The sequence below is a fragment of the Dreissena polymorpha genome, chromosome 5 (genome assembly GCF_020536995.1).
Source record: "Dreissena polymorpha isolate Duluth1 chromosome 5, UMN_Dpol_1.0, whole genome shotgun sequence".
Taxonomy (NCBI): domain Eukaryota; kingdom Metazoa; phylum Mollusca; class Bivalvia; order Myida; family Dreissenidae; genus Dreissena; species Dreissena polymorpha.
In genome coordinates this window covers 26,769,664-26,781,831 of record NC_068359.1, presented here as the reverse complement: position 1 = coordinate 26,781,831, position 12,168 = coordinate 26,769,664, and the positions used below count along the sequence as shown (strand labels likewise).

Here is a 12,168-nt window from a genome sequence, read left to right as displayed (position 1 = left end):
AACGTGATGTACCTTATGGACGGTCCCATAGTTGGCAATCCGTGGGATAACGCCGTTATTGGTTTTATCAAAGAGTATACGCGGGTATTAATACACCTCATTTTATCTTTTGCCTATGATGTTATTGACATTTCAGCGTCTCGTAATTAGGACAACAGACAAACGCGACCTAGTTTATATGTCTAGGTATACACAAGTTGAGCATTGGCAAACAAAAAGTCTTGACACGATAATGCCACGTTTGATTGACCACACTTAATATGTAAGCAAGCTATGACAAGATAATGCCGCATTTGATAAATCATAGTTAATATGAACGCAAGCTTATCTGCTTGTCAAGACACCCAACCGCACAAGGTGTTTTATTGATGAACTTTGGCAAATACATTAGACAAATACTTCTGTTTAATGCTGTGTCATCTTTGGAAAGCTGTGATAGGGCACGTAAACCCTTAGATTTATATAGGACTTGGTGCTTCAATCGTAGTTGGTTTTTTCTTGTTCACTCTGAATCATTTTGAATTGAACATGATAAAAAATATATCAGCGTAAACTAAGATGACTTTGAATTTGTATTTTTATATTTAACATTTACCAAGTAGTTCAAGCTAAATTTCTCAACTGTGTGTATGCTTTGGATACAAGAAGACCAATATGTTGTGCCCACAAATAACAAATTAGCCTAAGAGTTGTAGATATAAAGCAAATAAACAAAAAAAATAACTTCTTATAGAAACTTTTCCAAACGTTAATATCACAATTTTGTAGTCTAAGATAGTGAATAGAAGATTTGTTCCAACTAAGGCAGAAATGATTTTTTTGTTACAACATAGCTTAAAAAACTTCCGATTTACAGCAAATTTCATATAATTACTTTGACCTATTTTTATAACATAACGATCTGCACTTTACTGAGTGATTTAATAACTCATTCCTTCTTTTTATATGGGGAAACATCCATCTGTCGTTTTAGAATAATACATGTACATGTGAAAAGTTTAGCCGGTGAGACAAAGGGCGTTAATCTGACGATCGGTTTTCTAGTGATCACGAATAGTGTAACCTTGAAAATGTCATTTGCCGATGACTAACACTTTGATATGATAAAAAAAACATTGAACAAGCTTAACCTTGTCTTATTTATCGCATTTTTTTATTTTATCACAAAGACGCAATACATAAATTGTTAAAGTGAACTCTTAAGTATTTGAGACACTCTTGAAACATTTAACAAACATTGCAAATATTTTCTTAAGACACTTGAAGCATCAATAAACAAGGCTTAAAAGCCCACACAAAATATGCAAGAATAGATTTATCGAGGTACAAATTAAATAAGGTTTACGAAGACACATATATTGCAAACTGTGTGCATTTTGCATTATCTGTACGGTGCTCACCCTTTCTTGATCCAAAGCAATCTTTGAAAGATAAATAGTGCATTTTGCAAAGAAGGGATGAAGCATTTTTAAACATAGGGTGCTGAAACTATTAAAATGCCATGATTTCAGATATTTAACGGAACAGAACACAATATGCCCTGGGTAAGTTTGGCGAGTGATATAACTCTGCTGTGGTGAACTAATAATTCCACGCTCTCGGGAAACGATGCTTTATGCATGTGCATAAACTGTCGTTCCAGATTAGCCTGTGCAGTCCCCACATGCTTATCAGTGTAAATACCTTCTGCCTCCACTGGATTTTTGTTAAGAAGAGACCGCCTTTAAACGAACAATTCAGTACAAACCGAAAGTGTCGTATATGATTAACCTTGACAGGCTGCACATGCTTATGTTCGACGACACTTTACGCACACAGATTAAGCCCAGTTTCACAAAACAAGGCTCAGTTAGTGCAACTGCAAAAGTTTGTGTACATTGTTTTGAATATTCGTATGAACAATGGGATGGATATTAAATAAAGGAGTAAAAAGAAATAAAAAAGTATGAAGCCAACAATATTTTGTCCTGTTTCACTGTTTTTATTCATGTCCATACTTAATGTACGAACTCCAAGATTGTGCACAAGAAATAAACACTGGACATTAAATGAACTGTAAAAAACTAAAAATGAACGCTTCAGAAACTGAATGCATAGTGTTTGGAAGTCGCCCTAAATTAAATAAGTGTAACACTCAGGGCATTGATGTATGTGGTGACAAGATCAAGCGACACAGTGGCATCAGATATGTGTGCGCATTTTTGGATGAAACGCCGAACGTTAATGAACACATTAAGAGAAAGTGGAGATCTGAAAGGTTGAATTATTTAAAAATAAAAAGCCTTCGTTTATACTTAACACAAGACGCCACAGAAACACTATTTTTTTCTTTAGTCATTTCCAATTTTGACTATTGTAACGTTAGTTTGTACGTCATCTCCCAGTGTGAATTGGCAAAATTACAGCGTGTTCAAAGTATGTTTGCAAAATTGGTTATAAGCCTTAGAAAAAGGTACAGTTCAAAACAATCACTTTATGACCTGTACTGGCTGCCAATCAAGGCAAGAATCCAATTCAAAGTTCTTACATACATGTTTAACTGTACAATTGGTAATGCCCCTGCCTATTTGACCGAACTTCTATCCACTCCGATTTCTAAACGTAATCTTAGATCATCAGCATCATCAATTTACTGTTTTAATGTATCTTTCAACAATTAAAGATCATTCAGTGATAGAAGCTTCAGAACTGTAGTTCCAAAACTAGTAAACAACCAACCTTTGAGTTTAAGACAATGTACTTTAATAGACACTTTCAAAAAACAACTTAAGACATACTTTTCGGTGACTATTTTGCATTATTTTAGGTAAAACGTGATGTACCTTTGATCAATTAATGAAGAATCTCCTCTTTTAAAGAAAAGATTTAGAAAAAACAACACAAATGTATATATACTCGGGAAAATACATCATTTTTTAATGTTTTGTATCGACTTCTTTGAAACTTGGAACTGGTGTTCGTTCTGTGAATTGCGAATGAGGCTTGCCTCGCTCGCTTATTGTGAATCGGTCGCTGTATCACTCCATATAATTGTATGTTTTTAATTTGTGTTTCTTTTTTAATTTCTATTGTACAACGCCATTGAATATGTTTTATACGTAGTAATAGGTGTTCAATCAAATGCTCAAGTTTTAAGTATATACAATCAATTTACAAACAAATGAAAATGCAAATACCTATTTTACCATTTGTCTTGTGTTTTAAACTGTGTAATAACTATCAATACTCAAACTTACAAAACACGATAGATTCTTAAAAGAAGTTTTCAGATTTACAACTACACTAAAACTATGGTTCCAGTGTTAAAATTACATAAAACCGTATAATGTAAGATTTGCGTGTTGCAATTATAACGGACATAATGAACAAAAATGTAACGTAACACAAGGAGTGCATTATTACAACATAATCAATTATATTTATGAATCCAATATGCAAATACCAAAAACAAACCTAATCAAGTAAACACAATTTGCAAGTTTTATAAGTTGGTTGCTAGGTTAACTGCATTTTTTCATGCAATTATTAATTACATATGAAATGAGAGTTTCTGGGTAAACAACAGTTATTTTTGTATTAATGAAATAATGAATCACATATTAGTTTTATAACTGTCAAATAAACTTAATTTGATTCACATGTGTTTGCATAAACATTTAAAACAGATCTTAGGCTAGCTTTAAATCCCTGAACATATTGGATAAGTTCTTTCCCTTTGCATTCAACAAATGTATTTGTATTACTTTCATTGAAAGAATTAAGTACTTGCCATTAAACGGTTTACTTGCATCATCCAGAAGTAACATTTTGCTGGTTATTAGTATTTGTATATTTGCATTAGTTAACATATCAGAGATATCTGTAATGAGTTTTTGTACGGTGTTACATTCCCAGAATAAATGTGCAATTGATTCTTCTGACATTTTTCAAAAAGTGCATGTATTACTATTCGACAAAAGTATATGTAATATTCGTGGATTCCACACTTGTCCATGTACTTGTTTGCATTGTATGATATCATTTTCACGGTATTCATTCCATTATGTTTGGCATTTTGGGGTGTCAGAGTGCCACTTGAACACATTTTATAACACAAATTTAAAAGAAAGTGATTAGACAATTAGTCTCCCCAAAAATTTCGCAATAAGAGCAAAATATCATCCCATTGACCACACAAACCATTTTAAAAACAAACCATGTCGTGAATTACAGGTCATGGAATTTATTGCATTTACCGAGATTTCACGATTGTACTGTTGGAATGCTGACTTATGTCAAATTCATTACTTGTATATGTTTGAATGTTAATTATAAAAACAATTACATGAATTTTCGAAAGTGCATGTATTTCAGGAGAGCGAAGAGTGAGGAAGAACTATATGCTATAATAAAAACTAGTGCATAGAATGTAATATATGTAAAACTAATTATTTCAGAAAGCAGCTCAGTATCCCATTCGTTATCCAAGATTCGATTCATTCATCCGGTTATAGTTATTCGGATTACAAAGTGTAAACGTCCACTACCATTTGTCTATGTCATGTACGTTCGGTTACAGTAGCAAACTTATCAAATTTAGCCCTGATCTTTTGGCGACATCCACTTGTTCTACGCGAATTTATTTACAAGAGCGATGACTGAAAAATAATTACAAGAACAGCTAGCTTTGTCAGTTCATATTTATTATAATGTTTTAATGTGATACCTTACGTAAACACATTCATATTCTATATTTGAACAATAGAAAACATATGAGAGGAACAATCCAAATTCTATAAATGGAATTAAATGGCCAATGGCGGAATATAATTTACACCAGACTAGCACTAGAGTAAATAAACCTCAGCTATAGACTAGCACTATAACCGAGTCATGTCGAGGAGACGACCGGAAGTACTGCCCTAAAGATAGCCTAAAGATTGCCCAACCCCAGTTGCACTATTTATTTAGCTTCTCGTTTATGCAATAATCGCCATCACACAACCCACACCATTTTATGCTATTTCGCCAATGAATGCAATTCCTATTTCAACGAACACGTTGCTGGTTCGAAAATAGATATTATACATGCGCAATCGCTAAGGCCATCCGCAACCGGCAAAATAAATTCTCGGTACGCCGTACTGTGCAACATAACATACATGCGCAATCGCTATCCGCAACCGGCCAAATAAATTATCGGTACGCCGTACCGTGCAACATAGCATACATTCGCAATCGCTAAGGCCATCCGCAACCGACAAAATAAATCCTCGGAACGCCGTACCGTAGGTTTTCAAGCCAAAAATAGCTATTTAGGTACGCCTAAGCACGCCATGCCATCGAGCGAGTACTAGAACACCCATACCATCCCGAAAATAATTTTGAAAGCATTCCTGCCATCCTCACACATACGAGCACTACGTGATAGGTGACAACACAATGCTATGTTTACCTCCCCCGAACATATGTACATCAATATATAGTTACCTATTTATAATTTTAATGGTTCCGATCACCTCCAAGACATAGAATTTCGGCCTAAATGACATTTTTAAATGACGTACCAAACATATAACATGAGTTAATACTGACATATGTTATTGTGTCAGATTGTCATAGATCTCAATAATTTACTGTCGTGATAAAAACTATATCTCACACAAGTATGCAGCAATAAAATTACCTTATTATACGCATTCATTTCATTTCAATAAGGCACACTTCACAGCACTTTTATATGGCACATTTCAGTAGCAGAAACACTCAAACATATTGGGTGACACTTTGTTTCCCATAATGTCTAATATATAACAATCAAGTAAAATCGTAAAATAAAATGACATTACAACTTTGATTTATGAATTATGTAACACAGTACAACTATGATGTGTATACCTCACTTCTATTATTTATCCCTTAATGGTGATTTCAAGGCCAGAGTAAAAACCAGAGATAAAACTTCATCAGAAATTATCAGATGCCAAATGTAAAATAACTCTGGAAAACTATACCCGAAAACAACCAATATTAACATGTAACTGTGGACATTATGTAACTCAACAAACATAACGGGTCATTTTAGCCAACTTTTTAATGCGATTCGAATTTAAAGAAGTAAAAGTTTACTGGTCGAAGTATAGCGTAGGACTGACCAAACAATGAAAACCCCGTGCACATTCCCTCCTATGTCCGCCTGAGTGTCCATCACTCACGTGACAATCATACGCATAAACGAACCGAACATTTACCTGCGGTGTACAATGCGTTATTTTTAGACCCACGTTCTGTGCTAAACTCCGTAACGCTCAGAACTGAAAGTTCAATTCACTGATGTCGCGTCTCAGCGACATACTGGATATTTTACTAGTTCTGGACGATAGCGATATATCCATGCAAAGGTCGCTATCCACGGTTTCAGGCCCGACGATTCAACAGACGTCTTACCGACGAGTCGTGTACAGTTTGTGAATGTAACCCGAACGTTTTCCGTGGTCGCCCGCGACAGATCAACAACCTTCTATTAATACACATTCATGTCGCTGCAAGAAGGCACACGTCACAGCACTTTTACACGACAGGTTAAGTAGCAGAAACACTCAAACACATTGGGTGACTCTTTGTTACCCATAATTTCCATTCAATGAGGTCGCGTCTCAGCAACATCCTGGATATTGACCTAGCTCTGGACTATAGCGATGTATCCATGCCATGGCGCCGCCGCTATCCACGATTTGACGCCCGACATTTAAACCGACGTCATAACGATGAGTGGTGTACAGTTGGTGAATGTAACCCGAACGTGTTCCGTGGTCGCCCGCGTCAGATTGGCAGCCATTCTGTTATAAATATCTCGGCAGTACATTTGAACATCACAAAAAGGTTTAACATATTAACAACAATCTCTTTGGGTGGGTGGGTCCTCACACATACGAGCACTACGTGATAGGTGACAACAAAATGCTATGTTTACCTACCCCGGACGTATGTACATCAATATATAGTTACCAATGTATAATTTTAATGGTTCCGATCACCTCCAAGACATAGAATTTCCGCTACAAATACAAATTCTATGGCATGTTTAAAACTAGTTTTAATAAACACTTGCGCAACGAATCTAAATATATATTTTGAGTCCGACGTCAGATAAGTGAACGTCATCATTTCTGAAAAACCTGGTGTTTTCCCATACTATTATCCTCGCCGGAAATGCCATTTTAATATATTTAATATATTTTTATTCGCTGATTCTGAATAAACGATAATAAATTCCAACGTAAGAGATATTCTTGACAATACAGATTCAAGCTTATATTGAGCGACCATAGGCAGAATCGAACATAACATAAAAAATCGATATATGGGGCTCTTTTATCTACGACAGGCCTTTGCTAGATCGCCCTGGAGCATTACAAAAATATGTTCGAAATGCAGTACCATACGTTAATCCTATGATAAAATGACGACCCCGAGAGCTGGCCATACTTCTGCTAACATATACAACTCCCTGAATTTATTAAATGAACATATCGCCGTTAAAAGCTAATTGCGTGTTTTTTGAAATGCCTGCGAGTTGCAATTATTTAACTCTATATTAAATACATTCCATAGATAAGCCGCCATTGGAGTTGCTGCCGTGTTCGCAAACGGGCCCAGTCTTCGAAAACGCTATAACCACGTGACCATTGCATCATTGTTTACAACGCCATTTGCCTGAAGGATGAATAATAATGTCATTACCAGCCTAAGCTCACGCTGTCTTACACCTGCACATTTCGTTTAAATCATGTTTACATTATGTTTTCCCATAGTGCCGCTTTAATTCGTAAATGCACTCCGTCTGTTTTATGACCACATTTTCAATACTCGTATAACCCGCCCCATGTTAACTTTACTATCGACCGCTTGTTTTTGCGTAGTTTAAATTTCAACTTTAAATATCGTCTGCTATGATTTATTTTACCCTGTCAATATAAAATGCACTTTAACGTTTAATTCATGGGCGCAGCTCACTCTTTATTTATACATGTCATTGACTTGCACGTGTATAGTGTGTCGTGTTTTTCCAGTTGTAATGCATTTTTCACTTACGAAGCCACGTTTGTTTTGTACCGATATCGTATATATTATAAATGTTGATAACTTGCTAGTGCACAGGGAAAAAATTAAAATATATCTTTAAACGTACACAGTATTAACATTTATCGATCCAGATCCAAACACAACCACACTGATTGTGCTATTTAGTAGTTCTTCTTTGTTTTGAAATGCGCGGAAGCGGACAACATGTGAAACCGGCGCTCACGTTACCCAAAACGTGCATAGGTCACAGGTTAATAATAGTCTGGAGGATTCCGTTTTGTACATGAATAGCCGACCTAATATGATCGAAATCACTCCCCTATTATGAGTATTCAAGCTTTACGCAAACCGTATTTTCTGTCTCGCTTTACAGAAATAAAATTGAACTGCCTTGGCAAGATCGTTGGTTTTGAATTATTGTCATCAATCCATCAGGCAATGAATACATACATGTATATATATATATATGTACGCAAAGGAAATGACAGACAATATACAGTATCGAGTTTGATTTGGATGTCAGGTAAATAACATAAATTATTCCCTGCACAAACATCATTTTAACGTGTTAAGTGAAATAGAAATTGTCATAGAACAATTTAATACATTTATAGCACTTCTAATGTTCACATACACTCTTTAGTAAAACTATCATTAGTTTACTATCATATCAAAGTGTTCTAATTTTACAACAACATATTCTCATGACCATTTATATAATCTTAATAATAAAACAAGATGCATGTTAAACAAACACTATTGTACTTTGAACACCAGGATACTGTTTTTTTCCGAAAGTCAGATGAAAATGCAGGCGGTGTGTCTGTTGTAGCAGACTGACCAAAGGTCAGCAATCCCATCCTTAAGGGTAGCAAGAGTGGCCAGTTTTCTTCTCCCCTCACTGTCCAACTGTGTGATGTAGAATTTGGGGTATATGCCTCCACTTACCAGCACTTAGCCTGCAGGTGTCACGTGTACACCATGTAGGGCTTTTAGTGAAGGGTCAGCAAAACTGGCCAGGACTGAACCATCCTTGGCCAGGGTGAGAAGCTTGTTAATGGAGAGATTAGTGATGTACAGCCTTTCCCCTGTGGGACTCACAGCAACCATATGTACTGCAAAACAGAGTAACATCAAAATATTGAATAATCTGTAAAGTATTTGATAACAAATCATATTAAAACTGTATTAATATTGCATTGTTAAATAAAATACATTATGCAACAAATGATTAAGGTCATTAAAATCAAATAATAATCATTAATAAGGTTTGGCAGGAAGTTTTGTTCCAGTGTTTTGTTTTTTCTCAATGTTTGTATGTGACTGGTGCTTAAAGAATTGACGTCTACCACAACAACACAGAAGGTAATACTAACACTGCAAAATGCACATGAATGTGTCACGTGATGTAACTACATGCAGTTATATTAGATTATCCATACATACACATATGATAACAATGTTATTGACGCTTAAATTTAGATATTTTACATGACCATCATACATACAAGTAACTTTTAGTTATTTTTGTTCCTGAAATTGAAAAATTATATATAGTTTTTTGATCAATTATAAAAGACAACGGTGTTCTTTACAAGTTCATACTCAATTGTTGTACATGTCAAACACACCGAAAAATATTGACTAAAGGTAACAGTCTTTTAAAACGCACTTTTTATAGACATATCATACACTGAATGAACTGAACTTGATGTTGAATTATTATCTGTGGCTGCAGTAATACAATTATGCTACATTCTATTTATTAAACATAATAATATTAAGATTTTTTATTCTTACCTGTAAATGTGTATGATTTATTCTCGTACATCTTGCTGACTTGTTTTTCACTCAGTATTTACTTGTACAGTGCAGTATCTGCATTGATATACAGGTCTCACTGGCGGTAGACAATACCAGTACATGTATGTTGTAACTGAAGCTTCCTTCCTATCACCAGCTGCATGTTCTTGACTGTGATAAACTGGACCTCATGTATTTTAGGAGCATCATTCACAGTCACAGCCACCTCACTGGGTGTAATTTCTAACATACCAACTGGCCTGCCAGTAACACTCCAGTGACTGCTCACCTGGTTCTGCTGGTCAAGCAGCTTGACATTCTCAGTATTGTTGTCTGCAACCAGGACCTGTCTGTCTGGGAGAACACAGATGGCTGCAATACTGCATTCCGTTGAATCACTTGATATTTTCACATGTTGTACAGACTTTCCCTGTACAGTGAACACCTTGTTTGGATCCTCTTGCCCCATCAATGTCTGTTCAATCGTCCGAAACCCGACAATTTGGACAAGTACTGTATAATTTCACTGTTGGGCTGAAATGTTATAGAAACTTTAGCCTGAAGATAATTCTCCTTCAGAAAGGTTTCAGACTGCTGAATTTTATCCTTGCATTTGCTGGTGGCTATACAGGATAGTTCCAGTTTGATTTTATCACTTATGTCCTGTATCGCGTCTCAAAGTTGTTTCAATTCATCCCGAAGCCCGATACATTTGTCAACATCACTTTTGGCAAGGGCCTGAAGTTTGGTCAGAGTATCTTTCATTTTCTTCAGTGTATTCTGTTCAATTGTGTCTAAGGCTGAATTTATATTTATTTTGGCGAGTTGTCTTTATTGTTTGTAACTGCTCATCATATGAACTTTGAACATATTGAATGCTCGCCTCTTGATTGTCTTGGAGTTTCTTCATGTCTTCCAGAATAGTTTTTATAGAATCTGACAGTTTTTGAAGGTCTGAGGACTGACCTTTTACTTCGTCGGATATAAGTGTTAGCTGTTAGCAGAGTCTGAAAGAAAAGAGAATTAAAAACACTGTAAGTTATATAAAATACCTAATACTTTATTTAAAGCTTTTGGCATGGAAATCTTAAAGTACTTTGGTAACATCAGAATGAGAAAGATTATAAATTAGAATCCAGCAATACATGGTATATATGTATATACAAACATTCATTTAGTAGCATCTAAAACCTAAGTATTCATTTCATCAGTTTTTTACTGGATGTAAAATCAAAGGCCCATTTAGTGATTTACTAAGAATGCCTTCTGTCTATATTTACTGTACATGCAAAAAATATTGGTTTCTTAAAAAAACAAAAAATATTTAATATAAAAAAAAGTTCTAAAATACCGTATAGTTTTGCAATTATTAGTTTATGTTGATTAAAATATCACGACTGGTATATAACATGAATTGAACAAAGTTGTTAAGTTTTCATATTTTCAGTATATTCGGCAATAAATTTTACTGGGCATAGGTACCAGGTAACTACCAGTTTACTATAAATAACGCAAGTAGATTGATCATCATCGTCACGTTGTAAACCCATGAATACAAATTGTGCATGCGTAGTGAATTGTACATATTTTATATTAAAAACAAGCAATCTACTTGCGTTATTCATAGCGTGTATATCTTTATGTCACCTATTTTTGCGATGTACTTTCGATTTCACATTGCGGATTTTCATTACCGAATATACTGAAAATATGAACTTGTTTTAAGTTATGTACGTTAATATACCAGTCGTAATATTTTGATCAATAAAAACTAACAATTGTAAAAAAGACGGTATTTTAGAACTTTTGTTTTTTCGTCAATCGCGGCTGATGGTCCCTTTAATGACAAGTTAGGACTCCAATCTAGCTTTAATCTTTGTCAGAGGGAATTGAAAGTTGGGTTTAATACCACAGTTTTCAAGATTGGCCCATGATAAAATTAAAATAGCACAATAGTATTTTGGCAAAACATACCGATTTTAATGAAGTTGTTGTTGTTATGTCCAAGAAAACACATTAAGCTATACATTGGCGTATTCATCATGTATATTTTCCAATCTTTCAACTAAAACTATTTAGATGTTTTCATTAAAGGGGCCGATACTACGGATAAACATGCGACAACATTTAACAAGAACAAGATGGCCGCTCACCTGAGACATGCAAGTGAAAACTGTTGTATGCAGACCTATTGATGTTTGTGTAAAAATTGTGTAGTTATACATATAAAAATCATGTAAACTCTAGGATGGGTCAATTTCAATTCCAGTGACATAATTTGAACAGATTTAGTAGAGAAGC

The 12,168-nt window shown here is 34.9% G+C and overlaps 1 long non-coding RNA gene across 1 annotated transcript; it reads right to left on the bottom strand.

Moving 5' to 3' along the window:
* Nucleotides 1–4,665: 4,665 nt before the first annotated feature.
* On the bottom strand, nucleotides 4,666–11,966 carry LOC127832229 (uncharacterized). Its single transcript, XR_008026752.1, has 3 exons — nucleotides 11,842–11,966; nucleotides 9,865–10,874; nucleotides 4,666–9,179 (listed from the first exon to the last, which is right to left on the bottom strand). It is a non-coding gene; the product is annotated as an uncharacterized LOC127832229 (long non-coding RNA).
* Nucleotides 11,967–12,168: the final 202 nt, after the last annotated feature.